We start from the raw sequence: 17,405 nt of genomic DNA, 5'->3' as shown, positions 1-17,405 counted from the left end.
AGACCCAGTGGGAGTCCAGGAGGGCGGTGGCGGGGTGGTGGGACGCGGGCGCTCCCGTTTCCTCGGGGCAGGGGCGAGAATGACAATTGCACCCTCCTGCTCCTCCGGCACCGGGGGCCGCCGGCGGCGGGCTGGGTGCAGCGAGCACAGGCCGGGTGAATGCGCGGGGCGGGACTAGGGCTGTGCGCACCGTGGGCTGTCAGGTCCAGCCTGTGCTCGGGGAAGGGGGCGTCCCCAGGGCTGTAGGCTGGGATGGGGGCGTCGGCGGGCCATCCTGGGTTCCGAGAACGAATCGAGGAAGACCGTGGCGAGTGCGTTGTTCGCGCCTGTTCACCTTTCCCTTGGTGTTCGTTGCTGTTCCAGGCCGGCGCGGTGAACAAGCAGGGCGACAGCATTTTGTGCCGCTGAGCCTAGCTGTCCAGGTGAGCGCGCGTTTCCCTTCTCGTGTGGCCGGTCGCCAGAGACGCCCGTCCCCGGCGCCTTCCACAGCGGCGTTCTTTGCCTCCAGCATTTCTGAGGGCAAATTCCCAAGGAGGTGGACACCCCCCCCCCCCTCTCCCTGCCACCCAGTTAGTAAGTGAAGCTTAGCTTCAGCAGCTGGGGGTTCACTCTAAATGGAGACGGATCAGCTCACGCTCCCGCTACCCCCCGTGCCGCCCCCAGCGACCGGCGGGCTCTTACTGCCCTCTCCCCGCCGAGGGAGGGTACCCTCGTGGCCGTGGTGCCCGATGCCCGGCCACCCCCCGCGCACCCTGACACCCGCGAAGGAGGACGCAGGGAGGGCCCGGGAGTTCGGATCCCCTCTTCGGGCTTCCCGGGGGCCCGCAGCTGCCTGCTCGGCGCCTGGCCGGGCGGCGGACTGCGAGTGTAGTCTGACCCGGTGGTTTGTTTTGGGTTGTTGATCAAGCATGTCTTGAGTTTGGTCGGTGGCGCCAGTTAGTCTGCAGCGGGAAGGTTCACACACCCCCTCTATTCATTCCTCTTCCACAGGTGTGCGGCCGCCTGAGCCCGAGCCAGGAGCACAAGAAAGGGAGGGGGAAGAGCAGAAGTTAGAGAAAAAGCCACCGGAGGAAAGGAAAAAAACATCAGCAAATCCTAGAAACGTTTCACTCGTCATTCCAAGAGAGAGAGGGAAGAAAAATAAAACTTTCATCCTTTTTTTTTTTGCACGTTCATAAACATTCTACATACGTATTCTCTTTCGTCTCATTTATAACCGCTGTGAATTGTACATTTCTGTGTTTTTTGGAGGTGCAGTTAAACTTTTAAGCTTAAGTGTGACAGGACTGATAAAAGATCAAGAGCAAATCCGACTTTTAGAAACCTACTTTGTGACCAAGGAGCTCAATTTTTGTTTTGAAGCTTTACTAATATACAAGAGCATTGTAGATATTTTTTTTTTTACATCTATTGTTTAAAATAGATGATTATAAGGGGGCAGGGAACTTTCTATTCCCTGCAGGAATGTTACATATTGTATAGATAACTGAGTGACATTTCATACCGTGTATATATAGAGATGTTCTATAAGTGTGAGAAAGTATATGCTTTAATAGACTACTGTAATTATAAGATATTTTTAATTAAATATTTTTTTGTAAATATTATGTGTGTGTTTTTTTTAATCTATGGGAATATTTCTTTTGGAAAATTATTTTCCAGCTCAGTTGAAGAGCTCTTGGTATCTTGAATGTCTTTTCTGTTTGGCCTGGCTTTTAATTTGTTTTTGTTTTGCCCAGTGTCCTGTAGACTCGGAAGTAACAGTTATAGCTAGTGGTCCTGCATGACTGCATGAGATGTTTAATCACAAAATAAACTTGTTCTGAGTCCATTCAAATGTGTTTTCTTTAACCTAGATTGAAATCTTTGTATTTGAAGCATACATGTTGATAATATGCTTTATCAGTTTTTAAGTACAGGGTTTGATAGTGTAATATATAAAGAGTAAGTGTGTGTTTTTTAACTGAGGTCAAAATGGATTCGGAATGATTTTGCTTACAGGATGGGGAAATGCTTGGATCCTTACGAGTTTAGGAAATCTACTGTTTTAATCAAAGTGAAAAAATACTTATCATTCTTCATTTTACACTAAAGCTTAATGTCACTAAGTTTCATGTCTGTACAGACTATTTAAATCATAGAAATGAAAAATGTTCTCTGCTTGCTACCAAAGGACAAACTCTTGGAAATGAACACTTTCTGCTTTCCTTCCTCCAAAGAATATTAATAGGCAACAGTGGGAGAAAAAAATTTGAAAGGCATAATGGCAAATCCTTCAAGCAGGGGTAAAAGTCGATCTTCAAACATTAACTTTAAGTAGACCAAAAATTCTGATGACCGCATCTAGATTATTTTTTTATAAAAATGATTTTCACTATAGCTATGTTAGTTAACTGCTAAACTACCGTCCAATCTCTTGTGATGTGTAACTTTTACATGTGAATATTAAAGTAGATTTATCTGTCTTGTACTGTGATTTCTGGTCTCATTTCTTCAAAACCTTACACTTATTTTTAAGCCTTTCTTTTCTCTTTAAGGAAGGTAGTGTTTTCTAGGTTAGATAGGACTTTCAGGGCTTGTGAGCATTATGCATTTAATGTGATCAGTACTCTACCCACCAGTTAGATGGAATTTTTAGAGTGAGAGAGAATTAAGTAGGATTTAATTGGGTGCTTTGTAAATAGTCAACTGTGTGTGTAACGTGGTCTGTTTGATTTTTAAAAGGAAAGGATTTGTTTTAGGTTATACAAGAATAAAAGTATTATAGACCCAAGGGACTTTTTATGAGGTCAAAGTCAAATATTTATATGAATATGAAATGTGGCTTCTCGTACTCAGTTGAAGTGGCAATATCTCAACAGAAATGAACAAAGTTAATGCTAATAGTTTCAAAAAAATTGAAAGATTTAAAAAGTCTGTCCCGTCTCCAGTGTGTCATCCCCTCAGCTTTTTGACATTTCACGGGTCTTAGGTAGTTTTAGAATTTGATGTATTTGATGTTGAGGCTTATAAAGTCAGAGGACTGCTTGTTTAAATGAGGTTTATTTTTATTTTTGATATTACTCATTCTTGTCACACATCAAGAGGAAAACACAAGAGCTGTGCTCGAATTCCAAACCTGAAGAATTCTAACGATTGCATTTGTTATTAAGAAAGGGGACAATCCCTCCTTTTTATTTGGCAGTTTAATTTCAGTAGGAAGCAAGTCACATGTGCTCTGTTGGCTGGAGTTAGGCGTCTGTCAGGCCTGAGTACCATATCCCACCTAAATCTAAGCACACTTTAAACTTATGCTGGGAGACTAGGTACCTCAAAATAAATGTTTTTGATTTTTGAAGATAGGTGTTGCTCCTTAATTAATTTCATATGTGGGCCATGGAAAACCACTAAAAGGCAAGAAAAGTATTATGCATGTTACATTTGAGAGACTTGGCATTTTCCCCTTGGCCACTCACACAGCATTGGATGTCTCTAAAGAAACAAAGTCACTGTTTATTTTTTCTTAATTATATGCAGTTGTATAAGATAGTTCATTCTATTAAATTTTGGCTGTGTCCTAACCAAGTAACCAGGTAACAAAAACATTTTGAGTCATTTTGTAGGTAGTTCTAATTATTCAGATATTTGGTTTAACAGAGAAAAATATCCTGACTTACCTCATTTAATTTGTTGTCTACTTTTCATTGTATAGGCACAACCAAAGAGTAAGAATCATTTAAAACCTACAAAGGAAAAAAAAAAAAATCTCGCCGTGGATTGTTGTTTCTCGTGTGGCTTTAAAATCCTGAACATCTCAGACATTTTGTGTTAAAGGAGGGAAAAGAAAAAACTTTTCATTTTGAAGAACTAATATACTTTGATATTGTGTAAATCTTAAGTTTATTGTCAAGATTCAACTGACTTTTTAGAACTTTAAGAAATTTTGACCCCATAATCGATTGTATTAAATGCCTCTATAATAATAAATCTTCACTGAGCAAAGGGTTCTGAAGTTCGTGGTTTTTAATTGACTTCTACTGAGTTATGCAATTTTTCATTATCAAGAATGGGTCTCTTGATGGATCACCTCAATTATTTACAGTGTTTCTTACCAGGTGATGAAAAATGTCTTGAAAATGGTGATATGAACGGAAAGAAAATCTAATTTGAATGCTAGTGAAATCTTGTCTACTCTTTGGTGTCTGCTAGGAGAGGAAGCACGAATCCCAAGAAGGCAGCGGAATGATATTCAGGGAAACTAGACTCCCCTCCGCCACACACACACACACACACACACACACACACACACACACACACACACACACACACACACACACACACACACGGTAAATAATGTAGACAGAAAAATTATTTCACAGTAGTTCGGAGCCAAATAGAACTGGCTCTGCCTTTCTAGCTGATGCACTTTAATTATATGTATGTTAATCAGCCCAGATAGTCCTTGGGCCTCAACAGGGCCAAAGACCAACCCCTCCAGGTTTCTGAAGAGGGAAAAGCTTCCCTTTGCTGCTTTGCAAGTCCAGGAAATTAATTTACCCACAATTAATCTTAATAGGGCTGCCCTCAGTAGGTACTCTTCAGACCCAGATGATTTCTTTCAATTACAGCCCATGACATTTTGCTAAAATATTAATTATATTAATTGGAATCATTGCCCAAAAGGTTTTAAAACTGTAATTTTACTTAGAGTTCTACCTTGAGCACTGATACAATAGGTACTTGAAAAGATAAAGAAAACTCTTAAAAAGGGAACTAATTTGTTCAAGAGAGATGAACTTCAGTCGTAGAAACTTAATTGAAAATAATTTCAAATTTTTAATGAATTTTTAAAAATGTGTTTTTGCGTTCAGGTGCCTCCTTCATATTGATTTATATCCTGGCCAGTTCTAAAAAGTTTCGCTTAAGTGCTAAACTCGGGTCTGAACCACATTGCCAAAGGTTTTCTATACTCACCCAAGCAAAGCAATTCGATAGTCAGCTGCCGAAGGTGGTTCCATCATTCATAAGTCTGCACAGTAAATTCACACATGGGATATGAAAAAGGGGCCATAAAAATTGAAGTTAATTTGAAAAGCCCCTTTGAGTCCATAAAAGAGTAAACACATCAGTTTCTGGGGGAAGAACAAAATGTGTTACGTGTATGCCACAGGCTAAAATGTAATTAAAGAGGAATTAAATTTAAAATGTTTAAATAAAGAGACCGAAGACAAATTTTCTATATGAATCCACTGTATCTGAATTTTTTCAATAAGAAACCTCATACTTTAGAAAGAGATTTTCTAAGATATTACAAAAGTATTGGCAAAATATACAAATTTCTGGTGAAACAAGATACCATTACTTGCTTTAAATTACCGTTTCTCAATTTGTGATGCTATAAAGTGCATATCAGCACTTTTAGCATGCCTATTAAATTCAAATTCTAAAATTTTATCTTTTATTCCAAAGTTTAATTTCTAAAGGAGCGTACGGCAGTCCTGCAGTTGTCCTTCATGCAAATTCATATATTTTAGAATATTTCTTAAATATTTACTTAAATGTTTAAATATTTTCTTAAATATTTTAAGCATTTTCTTAAATATTTACTGCACATTTCATAAGCTTTAGCAGTCAATTGAGAGACTGTAGCTGCGTGTGTGTCTGTGTGTGTGTGTGTTTACCTAAAAATAGTTAACCAACATACAGGAAAATATCTTTTTAAAAGGTGTTTTGCTCTAAAAAGTAAGTAAACTGTGTTAACCTTCCTCCATTCTCTCTCCACTTTAATTCCTAAGATTGGAGATTTTCGTAAAGATGCACCCTTCATTTTTTGGACAGCTATGAGTTAGCCATGTTATGTTTAAGCATAAAGTAAGATAGAAAATAAAGAGCAAGTAAATCAATTCTCATGTTTATCATATCCTAGAATTTGGTTTAATCTCATAAGTAATCGGAAGGAAAAAAAGGAATGAAAACAAAAGGGGTACGTACTTATATGTCAAACCTGAGAGAAAGCCAGGGAAACAGACCTAAACTTGTAGACGTTAATTTTACACCTTACTTCAGCGATACTTCTTAGAAATACTTTTTGTACATATTGGACCTGAGTCCATGGCCATAATTAAAACAAAGTAGCCTCCTTAAAATAGAAGGCTGTGCAGAATTCATCTTTGCATGCCCTGCAGTGCTTAACCAGGGCATGGTAAAATATTTGTTGCTCTGCATTAAGAATATCCCCTTAACAGTGTATCTATCTTCCCAGAGCACTCAGTAACTCATTTGCCCCTTCATCTACACTGACTCACAGCTGAGCTTCAGCCCAATATATCCAACTGCCTTCTTGTCCTCTCTGCCTCTCAAGTGTGGTAGATTTGAAACAGCATTTTATGGTTTCTACAAACATGTCACTCTTTCCAAATTCCTTATTGTCTTAGTGAATTGGGGCTGCCATAGCAAAGTACCATAGACTGGGTGGCTTAAACGACAAACACTGATTTCTCCCAGTTCTGGAGGCTGGGAAATCCAAGATCAGGGTGCCAGCCAATTCGGTTCCTAAAAGTCACTGCCATTGCTGAATGAGCGTAGCAATCCACGTGCTTCCTTCAGATCCCCACAGCACACAGGGTGCGCGGCTTCCTCCTTGGAGCTGCACCGTAAGATAGAAGAAGAACCCAGGGCTAGGCAAGGTCCTCTTCCTGCCCCCATGACCTGGGTGGAAGGATCCTTCAACTTTCATTTCCCACCAGTCCTTTCTCTCCCTTACTTCTGGCTGCCCTTAAGCACAGTCTATGCTTCAGCTGCACTGAAGGTCTCGTCCTGCTGGTGCTAGACGGCAAAGCATGCTTATCTCTCTAGTCTTGACAGAGTATGATTGATTTCCTGAGTGTTAAGAAAAGAGCAGGCTCAGGAAGGACACACGTGGAACATGGTGGTGGTGGGGGAAGGGGCACCTGCCCAGCCAGCCAAACCAGCTAAGTCAACTTGCCCATCTGTGGGTAGGGCTGATCTATCCACATCCAAAATAGCACGCTTTTTTATGCTTCCCTTCCTCTGTACCTGGTGCTACCCCTGCCTGGATCCCTTCACCCCCACTCCCAGTCTAGGCTGTTGTTGACCTCCTCACCATCCTGTGAGACCCAACTGTCCCCTCTTCTGCAAGAAGTATATGATGCCTCTCCCCCTCATTCCCCAAAGAGCCAACACACCCCTTGCTATAGTATAATTATTTTCACATGTCTGTGTTTCCTGTAGCTTCCTGACCCTCCAGGGATTCCAGACCACAAAGTACTAGAGGAACATTCCTGTAACTCTCTGTGCCAGCAAATCTAGCAAATTCTTTGCAACTCAACAGTGCAGTTGAGAGATTTTCATTATCTTTTAAAGCCTTTGGCTGCCTTAAACATGGAAAATAGATAAGCTGTGTGTTCTTGAGAGTGAGGGAGTGTGGTCAGCCTTGGGCAGAGGGAGTTGGAAGGAGAGATTGAGAAGGAGAGAAGAGAGGCTGAACAGGGATCCAATATCTCCAAGAAAGAAAGAAACATTCCTGATCCCAGCTGGGATAAGTAAACAAAGACACCTCAGTGTCAGAAATGAAAACATGGGGCTAGGAGGGATGGCTACACAGGCTCAGGATGTGATGGGTCTGGGATGTAAGCCGCAGGCAGGGGGTATTCAGGAAGATTGCATGATCAGGTCTCTGCATGTGTCTTAGGCCTCTGCTCTCTGGGACTGGTGAAGTGACGTGGGTATCATAGATCAGCCGCAAGAAATGCAGTGAATCCTCATGAGTCAGTTCTGAAAGAACAAGCTTGCTGCCAGAATGGGAGACCCTTTTCCAGATGGAAGTTTCACTACCCTTATTATGATGTGGGGCCCTAGAAGCGGAATCCTATGATCAGTAACCTTATTAGTAATTACCTTACTAATCATATGATAAGTAAGCATATGTCTTGTAATATCCCCCCAGTTTTCCAGTGAAGGAGACAAGTCCAAAATGTGAATGGTGGAGTCAGGTCTAGAACCTGGTTTTTCTATCTCTAATCCAGGGCCACAAACCTCAGTATGGATGGATTCTGTTCCAATTCACTCTTAGGGGGTTTAGGTCATATTCTCATCTACAAATTACCTCATGTTCCTTCCTAAAAGGATGGGGTCCTAATCCTAAACAAATAGTCATTACATTTAGGACTGACCTGGCTGCCTTTTTTTGCGGTACCCGGGCCTCTCACTGTTGTGGCCTCTCCGGTTGCGGGGCACAGGCTCCGGACGCGCAGGCTCAGCGGCCATGGCTCACGGGCCCAGCCGCTCTGCGGCATGTGGGATCCTCCCGGACCGGGGCACAAACCCGTGTCCCCTGCATCAGCAGGCAGACTCTCAACCACTGCTCCACCAGGGAAGGCCCTGGCTGCCTTTTAAAAAGGAGAATAGAAGTAAAGTACTTTTACAACAAGGATCAAAGCTCTTTGACAAAGGAGCAAAGGCAATTCTGTGAAGAAGGGATAGTCTTTTCCACAGATGACACTGAGACCTTTGGATGTCCATGTACCAAAAAATGAACTTGGACTCAGAGCTTACACTTTTCACAAAGATTAACTCAAAATGGATCATAGACCTAAATGTAACATGGAAAACTGTAAAATTTCTGGAAGAAAACATAGGAGGCAATCTATGTGATTTCGGGTTTGGTGATGAATTTTTAAGTCCAAAACCAAAAGCATGAAAGAATTTGAACCCTGTATTATCCTCCACTGTTATATCCTCTGTTAAATCCATTCAACAGAGGCCTCATGGTGTGGGGAGGGGTCACAGACTATGTGGCCAAGGCAAGACTTGGGTGCTACTCAGAGCTCTACAGCTAATTAGCTGTGTCTCCTCAGGCAAGTAACTTTTGCACGTTCCAATCACCTCATCTGTAAAACGGGTATATATTAATAATTACCTAGCACAGAGGGCTCTTGAACAATACAAAACAGTAAGATATATGAAAATATTTTATAAGACAATGGCTATAATTTTGGTATATATTAAAAAATCATCGGAAGAGAGTTTTAAGTTTTAGATTCCTGAGTTCCACCCATCCCTCCCTCCCCTCCACTGAGATTCTGATTCATCAGGTATGGGGGGGAACAAGGAATCTGCATTTTAGCTTTTCCCTGGGAATCTAAGACAAGCCCCCCAGGAACCCCATTTTGAGAAACAGTATTTTGTAAGCTGTAAAACGTTATGTAGGTTTCGGCTATTGTTGTCATGACACGCATGGTGTGTTTCTCCTTCTTTTTCACCACTTTCCAATTTTCCAGGAGCTCCGATCAAGTAAAGAGGACAGGGCAAAACAATATCAACAAAAGGTCATGGGAATACTATCTAGTGGGAGAAGAGAAGTTCTTACTAGCAGGGGATGCATAGGAGAGAGGGCTTCAAAAGTGAGACTGTGGATTGCGGCTGCTGGGACAAGACTACAGGCAAGATGCCGAGTCCTCCTTCACCTTGGTTCTCATTCCAGTCTGTCCATGACTCAAGGCACTCATAATAACCTACTTTGCTTTACCCATTCCATTAACTCTTAAAATTTCTAAGGAAAGACATAAAAGAAAGTTTCTACCCCCCTCTTATACATCATTCCAAATCATTACATTCTGTCATTTTATCTATGTGATGACCCAAAAAATGTTTGGAGAAGGTGTGCCTGCACAGGCAACAATGAGCAGTATTACTTTAATGGTAAAGAGAGTCTTCTGGATAAACAAATTTAGAAAAAAATATTTCGTTTCTCCTAGGATATTATATCATCCTAAGGGACTGCCTTTAACATGATGCAGAAAAACAGCCTAATTGGACTTGCCCCAATCTGTTGTGTTTGCCTTAGAACTGTCCTAATTCATGGCTAGCAAATGTTAAAATACCATATGCGTGTAAAATTGGGATACGATAAAATTGTACCTTCATTTCATATAATAGATTTCTTCTTGTTTAAATTATATACGATTTTTATGAATTTAAAAGCATAGAGACACTGGCTTCCCCTTTTTCAAAATTGTGAATAAGAACTTTATAAAAGGAAACACTAGCAAGTCTGTGGAATTAGATTCTGAACTCTGCCACTTACTGTGTGGCCTTAGGCAAGGTACTTAACCTCTCTGAGCTTTATTAAAGCTTTCTTTTATAATGGGGTTACAATAGTTAGCAGTAAGAGTTTTTATGAGGATCATGTGTGCAAAGCCCCTAACATAGTGTCAGCCGTATGAACTCTTCAGTATATGTTAGTTCCTTTCTTCTAATAATTCTTGCCTCTATTCATATTCTAAGGCCTAAAAATGTACTTGCCCTCGTCCAGTATGAAAATGGGGTTATCAAGCATGCAGGAGCAAGGGAGGTGTGCGCACTTGGGTCCTCAGTAGGGAGGACAAAGATTTCAACAACGCACAAACCTTTCAGGGAGACCAAGATTTTAAACCTTTTAAGTGCAGAAACTGCTTTCTTTGTCATTTCGCTTTCTCCAGAATAACCCAGGGGTACTCTGCATATAGAAGACATAAATGTCATAAATGTGGATGGATGAAGAAGGATTTGAGAAAAAGTGGGAGTCTGAAAAGCAATAAGGAACTGCAGTGGTGAGAAGGCACTGCAGATAGTGAAAAAGATAGATGATGGTTTACAGGAAATTAAAATGGTGGCCTTATAGCTGTTGATTTTGCTGTTAACATGGTCAGGCGGAAGGCTTGTTTGCTTTTTGATCTATTTTCTGATAGATAGCTAAGTGCTACAGGACTGAGAGAGATGCTGAGGATGGGGGCAGAGGGAGGAACTCCACACATAAACTCCCATGCTCAGGGCTCAATAATCTGGCACCCTAATAATATTCTCCTGGTAGAGAAACAACTTTGAAAACCAAAGACATAACACTGAAGTGGTACACGGGATTCCAGGTGGTATTTAAGAGAGAAACAAAAGTTAAAAGCAGCATTAAACTTTGTCTATTTCTTCATAGCTTAGAAAAGTCTATCTTTATAATGTATGCTTAACATAATTTCTGGTAGCTATGCTTTGTTATAAACTAAAGCCAAGATTAATTCAACAGGGAAAGAAATCAGGGTCAGTTGCAATACTTCAGTGAATCATAAGATAAGAATGTTTAAGTAAATTCAAATGTCCTTACTTTACCAAAAAGGAAACTGAGGCTCTGAAATGTAAAAATGTGCCTTTTGTAAGATGACCTAGCGGAAGGTCAGAGCTGCCAGCAAAATTCAGGACTTCCAATCTGCAGTCTCCTTAACTTTATTAAGTTCAATAGATTTATGGTTATTTGTATTATCAGGTTCTTATTTGTTGTGATACGTATATTTCTTTTTTCTCGTGGATCATTTTCTTCCTATGAAAATTTTGTAAATACAGCCATTTTCTTTCTTTTTCTTTTTTCTTTTTGCATTTTTTATTAATTAACTTTTACTGGAGTATAGTTGCTTTACAATGTTTTGTTAGCTTCTACTGAACAGCAAAATGAATCAGCTATACATATATCCCCTCCCTTTTGGATTTCCCTCCCATTTAGGACAGCACAGTGCATTAAGTAGAGTTCCCTGTGCTACACAGTATGTTCCCATCAGTTGTTGTTGTTGGGTTTCTTTTGCATTTATAATTTGAGGATCGACTGGAGTCATTCCTGAGAGAGCTATGTTCAGGAGAACAAAACTATTTTTTTGAAATTCTAGAGATGACTTCTCTGGAAAAGAGAAATGTATCATTTTGCCTAGAGTTATTTTGAGGTGAAAGATCTCATGATTACTCTGGATTATATTATTCTACAAGTAGACTCCAAGGATACCTACAAAAGCCCCAGAAGTCCATGACCCTATGGGGCACTAGAGACCCTATCAATTTGTTTATCAATTTGCAGCTCTAATTCCATGACACGTGAAACACTAGTAAAAAATGATCTCCTGCCTCAATATTTTAAAGAATACAAAGAAATACACAATCGCTGTAGACCAGTTAGCACTTGCCAAGTCTGTTTTTTATTATAATACATATGAAGAGAATCCTCTGTTTGCCAACATCTGTAAAGGGGCTGATTTCCTCAGCTCCATAGTAATTGTTTAATATTAAATCAGTCCACAATTTTAGGGCATGTGTTTCAGAAACCCTTTGTCTAGCATCGGTTGTGTACCTAGACAGTATAGCAGCTGTTAATTTTAGGTTATGGAAAAAAAAAATAATGTGCATTTTCCCAAGTCTCAATGGACATTCTTCACAGTGTAATCTAACTTGCTGATGGAGTAAAAAACCTTTCATTCTTTCTAGAAATCAAAAATGTGCTCAAAATAAAGAAGGTTTAACTTTTAAAAGGCAACATCTTCTAGATTCTTTACGTATTTGATGCTTTCTTGGTAGATGACATGATTTTAAAATGCTTTTTGTAAAAAAGAAGATCAAGAATGAAAATAATTACTTAAAGCCAGGTCAAATGTTTTTAAAAGACTATTATGAGCCTTGCAATATCATTTCACGGTTGATTTTAAAAAGAAGATTCCTTTCTGTTCACTGTTTGTCCCTGCCAAATGACACAGAAGAATTTCTCTGGGAGGCTGTGTTTGGAATCAACACCTGATTATCACTCTTTTTAGGAAACAGGATCACAAAGAAATGATCCTAGGGATGAAATCCTAACACTTTAACTCTGCAGGATTGGGTTGAGGACTGTGCTTTGCTTTTAACCCAAGTGCTTCCGGCCTCTTCCCCGTCTGCAATGTTTTCTCCTTCTCCACCCCACCTGCCCCCAGCCTCCCTGAAACCCCAATCTCCCGGGAGCTGGGGCCTGTCCTTCCCATCATACACTTTCTTCTGGAAGCACTGGAAAATCTCAAAGAGACTAAGAGAATCACTTTCTTCCATACTCTGGGAATCTCAGTCCCTGTGGAATTTACCAAGTAGGGAGAGACTGTGTACACTCCATCCTACTCATTTCAGAATATCAGCAAAAGTACTTACAAGGCAGCAAAAGCATACAGGCAGTCTCTCCACCTCACCCTCATGGACATTTCTCCTGTACTTCGGCATTGACTTTGCTGACATCGGCATCACAGCTTTTAAACCACTAAATAACGTGGTATGAGGCTGCCGTGGTGGGCAATAGGCCCACACTTGCCCTCAACGTCACCAAAGCTCATTAGATCCCATGAATCAAATATTTGCTTCGATGTTAAACACACAGTTCCAGAAACACAAATTTCTGGCTCAGCTAACCCTTGTAGGATGTGAGTCTTGATAAACCAGCAGATTTTCCTGCTGACATTCCTCAGGTTACACACTTTCCTGGTCCTACAGGCAGTGTCAGTTATCTGCTGCCCTCTTTTGAATTTTAAGGCACACTACACTCATAAATAGGGCCTATCGCCTGCAGGAACCTCTTCTGCCTGTCTAGGGGAAGGTGCAACCTTCTGGCTTAGTTTTCTGATGACCAGCAAGGGCTGTTCCAGTGCGGCTAGAACAGTACTTTAACCACTTCGGCTGGTTTTCTTCTGTGTCGACAGCAAAAACCATTTTCTACAACAAAAGCAGCAAATGAATAAGATATGCTATTGCTCTGTTTGGTTTTCTTTTCTTATCTTAACTGAATTTATCACCTGGACCAGTGTCCCTTGGGGCTGATCTATTTATTCCCCTAAAGTACTCACATAAAATTCTGGCTATAAGGATACTGAAAGGAAGACATATGCCTGAATACCTTCCATATGCCTGTCCAGCTGAACACGTCTGTTCTTCTAGGACAACAGCCAGGTTGACGTCCTCACAAAGAGAGAGGGTCACAGAGAAATCAGAAGGTCTTGCAGGAAGTTAGACCTGCTGGGCTGGGTACAGCTCATTAATACCACCTTCATCCTGTCCCCCTCCTACCTGTCCACCAGCTGCTCTCCGCTGTGATTACATCATTCCCTCAAGCCATTTGTATAATGGTTTCTTTCCCCAGTCCTCCCTGTTAGCATGTCACCACTCTGTCCTCATGTCTCTCGGTCATCTCTCCTGCTTCCTTGTACCAAACTAAATATGAAGGAATAGGTGAGAATATGCTCACTGAAAATAAAACACAAGAAATGATTGCCATCTTCTCCTTCAAAATCACAGGAGTTCTTTGGAGAGCAAGGAGATGGCAACAATGTAGTGCTCAGAAAAATCATGAGAAACTATGTCTAAGGATAAATGTTCTATCAGGAAGTTGATTTCTGTCTACTCTTCTATGGCAATCTCTCTGTCTCTCTGTCTCTGTCTTTCTCTGTCTCTCTCATGCTTTTTTGAGCTCCCCCCCCACCCCCATAGCCTTTTCAGATTTGATCATAAAACATCTTTCCCCTTCGACCTCTTTGCCATGGCAGTCTCATGTTGAGAATGGCTGCCCTCTGACCATGGAGATGGGAGAAGTGACCCTACTGTAGCTCCAGGTGGGAAAAGGAATGGATGATAGTATATTCCCCCAGCCAGAAGAAATCCTCAATTTGTCTGATGGCCCAATCAGGCCACTAGAACAGTAAAGTGCACCAAACATTCAGAAGCCCTCACAAAACATTGAGCAAACGTCCCTCTGCACCAGGGCTGGCTTCCTGGGTGTGTAGCCTGTGGGGTTGTTCAGGGTTCTGCCCTTAGAAGAGCCTACACTTAGTTTAATGCTTTGCTATCACTGTCTTGAAATTCTTCAGAATTTTTGAGCATGGGGCTGGCATTTTCTTTTGGCCCTACCAATTGCACATCTGGTCCTGCACAGCCTAGTTCTGAGGCACCCTATTTCCTCCTGAAATGGTGGGTTGAGAAACATTTTGGTTTATTTGGGGGGTGGAATGACATGAGCTTTGCCTTGTACCTGCATCAGTTCTCTTAGCTAGAACGCCCGCTTGTAAGGGTAATGCTGCGAGGCTGACTGGTAGTTCCACTCCCAGGGCCAGCAGGCTTGGTCAGTTGTGGAAAGAGAAAGTTTCCATGGAGAACTGTGTGATGCACCCGGAAGGAACCATCATGGCAGGGAGAAAGATGCTGAGAAATTCTGCATCAGGGAGATAGTTCAGTAAGAAGAGAGGTTCACAAACAACTCCCAGGGGTCATCCTATTGTGCCTAGAAGGGAGAGACAAGAAAAACCGTTTCTTCCAGATTCTTCCTTTTCAACTGAAGCCATAAAGCCCCTGGCAAATACTCAGCGATGTTTTTTATGTCTCCTACTGTTTACTCTGAATTCTTCCTGAGCTGTTGCAGAAAAGCACTATATCAACAATTTATTTCATTACCATGCCATGTCATATCATATATCTTCTGTTCACAGTAGGTTGACATGGCACTGCTTTTGTGTAGGAGCATATATGGATACATATTATCACAATTGCTGGGGAATAGTATTTATTGAGTGCCCACTACCTTATTAGAGGCTACAAACAGAACTGTGAGGACACATATAACAATTTAATAACAGGCAGAAAAAAAGGATACTTTCTATTTAATTCAGCAGGCAGAAAAACAAAACAAAAATACTTGATATTTCCTCTCCATGCCTGCTGGAAGGTGGCAAGAAAGACCTCTAAAGCACATAGAGCTCTTATCTTTGTTCATTCCCCAAAGAATAATAGATCAGTCAGAGCTCTGATGCTGTTTTAATAATGTACAATTTACAATTCATTGGTTACCAAGCACTCACAGTATAATTAATTTTACAGACCTGTTCAGCAAATCCACGTGGTTTTGTACAATATGCGGGGAGGGGGAGCAGTATCACCAGGAGGAGGGGGGCTAGGGGGAGGAGGCTGAAAGGAGAAAGCCATCTTCCTTCCTCTCTCAAAGTAGCTGAGTCCTGCACCAGCTGCGCAGATTGGCAGGCAACTGTAGTCTGCAGGAGAGATTGCGTTTGATGCACAAATATCTCCCCACCAAAAAGTTTTGGACCAGCAAAAAATACAGTTCTCGTGGGTACCGTGTTCAGTCCTCTGGGAAGATCTCACTAAGGAAGCATGGTGACTAAAGCACAGAGCTACACAAAGCATCACACTTAAGAGGGAAGCTACCTACTTCTTAACTATACTTTTCCATGAATAAAATTTAAGCTGCATGTGATCACTCTCTCCCTTCCAAAAGTGTGTAGCAAAGACAGGAGTACCTACCAACTGGGGGTGGAGAGGTTGGGGGAGGAGAGACAAAGATTCCCCGACTGTTTTCATGACTCTCCAGAGGGCCATCATTTACTTGAAGAGGCCTCTGGAAATTCACAGAGAATTCTCAAAGCCAAATAAAATTCACATGAAATGTAGCTAAGTATATTTCTGATCAATGACCTGCTTTGTTTTTAAATCTCTGCTCTGAACCTTTTGGATTTCCCCAGAATATACAAAATGTTTCAGCTTAGAATCAGCGTGTCCAAAAAGGAGAATCTGCTCAATTGTTTATTGCTGTCCTTAAAAACAGAACATTAAAAAAAAAAAGGTGCAGATGAGCTCCACGTACTTCTGTCTATTCCTAAAGTCTGTTTTTCTCCTTATCGTGCATTCTAAGACCCCCAGCATGGGACTCGAACACACGCAGCGTAGAGATTCTGCAACCAGCACCAAGTCATAACCACTTGGGTTATCATGTCCCGTGCAGTATGGAGGCCAAGAACTTGGGCTTTACAGGTGCGCAGACTGGGTTTCAGACCTTGGCTTTATCCCTTGCTAGCTATGTTGTTGGAAAAGTCATTTAACCTCTTGAGGCCTTAGTTTTCCCATCGATAAAAATACAGTTGAAAACATTTATATACCTCACAGACTTGTTGAAGGACTAAGGGTGATCATTTGCATACACTGGTCAGCATAATGCCTTATTTTTGGTGGGCGTGGATAGTAAATGGTCATTACGATTCTGTTGATGTTATTCAGTCATGATTAGTCATTTTGCTATGTTTAGCTTTTTGCTCTTTTTAGCAGCCCAGATAATAACCATAGGAGACACCGATCGACACTGCTTCCATCTGAGCTCTGATGCTGACACAATGGCCATGCTTTCTAGTCTCCCATCAGGTTAAATGGGGGGTGAAGCTCTATGATCATTTCGAATATTCACGCCTAAAATAATCCCAGTCTGAGCAGCCTGAACTGCCCTTCATTGGAATTCCAAATGGGCTGATTAACAAAGGTGGGATATCGTCTCCATTAGCACATTAAAGTGCTTTCCACACCTGAGACAAAGCAAGGGAAGGAGGAATAGGCAGCATAATGAGGGTGTTTGGTCAAAGACATGTTCCAGAGCCTCCTAGTCGGTCCCCAACAAGGCTGCTTCTGCCTGGTGTTGCTGGAGCCAACAGAACGAGACCGAGTTGTTTCAGAAGCAAAGAAAAGCTTCATTCTTGAATCCAAGAACGGAGAGGTGCGCGCTCAGCTCTAGAGCGCATGCTCCCCCCACAGGCCGTGGGCGGGGCTGCTTT

The 17,405-nt window shown here is 41.5% G+C and overlaps 1 long non-coding RNA gene across 1 annotated transcript; it reads left to right on the top strand.

Annotated features, from left to right (window-relative positions):
- Nucleotides 1-287: 287 nt before the first annotated feature.
- On the top strand, nt 288-2,476 carry LOC112407443 (uncharacterized). Its single transcript, XR_003004744.1, has 2 exons — nt 288-422; nt 991-2,476. It is a non-coding gene; the product is annotated as an uncharacterized LOC112407443 (long non-coding RNA).
- The last annotated feature ends 14,929 nt before the right edge of the window (nt 2,477-17,405 follow it).

This window comes from Neophocaena asiaeorientalis, unplaced genomic scaffold (assembly GCF_003031525.2).
Source record: "Neophocaena asiaeorientalis asiaeorientalis breed wild unplaced genomic scaffold, Neophocaena_asiaeorientalis_V1.1 scaffold627, whole genome shotgun sequence".
Lineage (NCBI taxonomy): Eukaryota > Metazoa > Chordata > Mammalia > Artiodactyla > Phocoenidae > Neophocaena > Neophocaena asiaeorientalis.
Note: the sequence above shows the minus strand (reverse complement) of the source record. Positions and strands in the feature narration are given on the sequence as shown.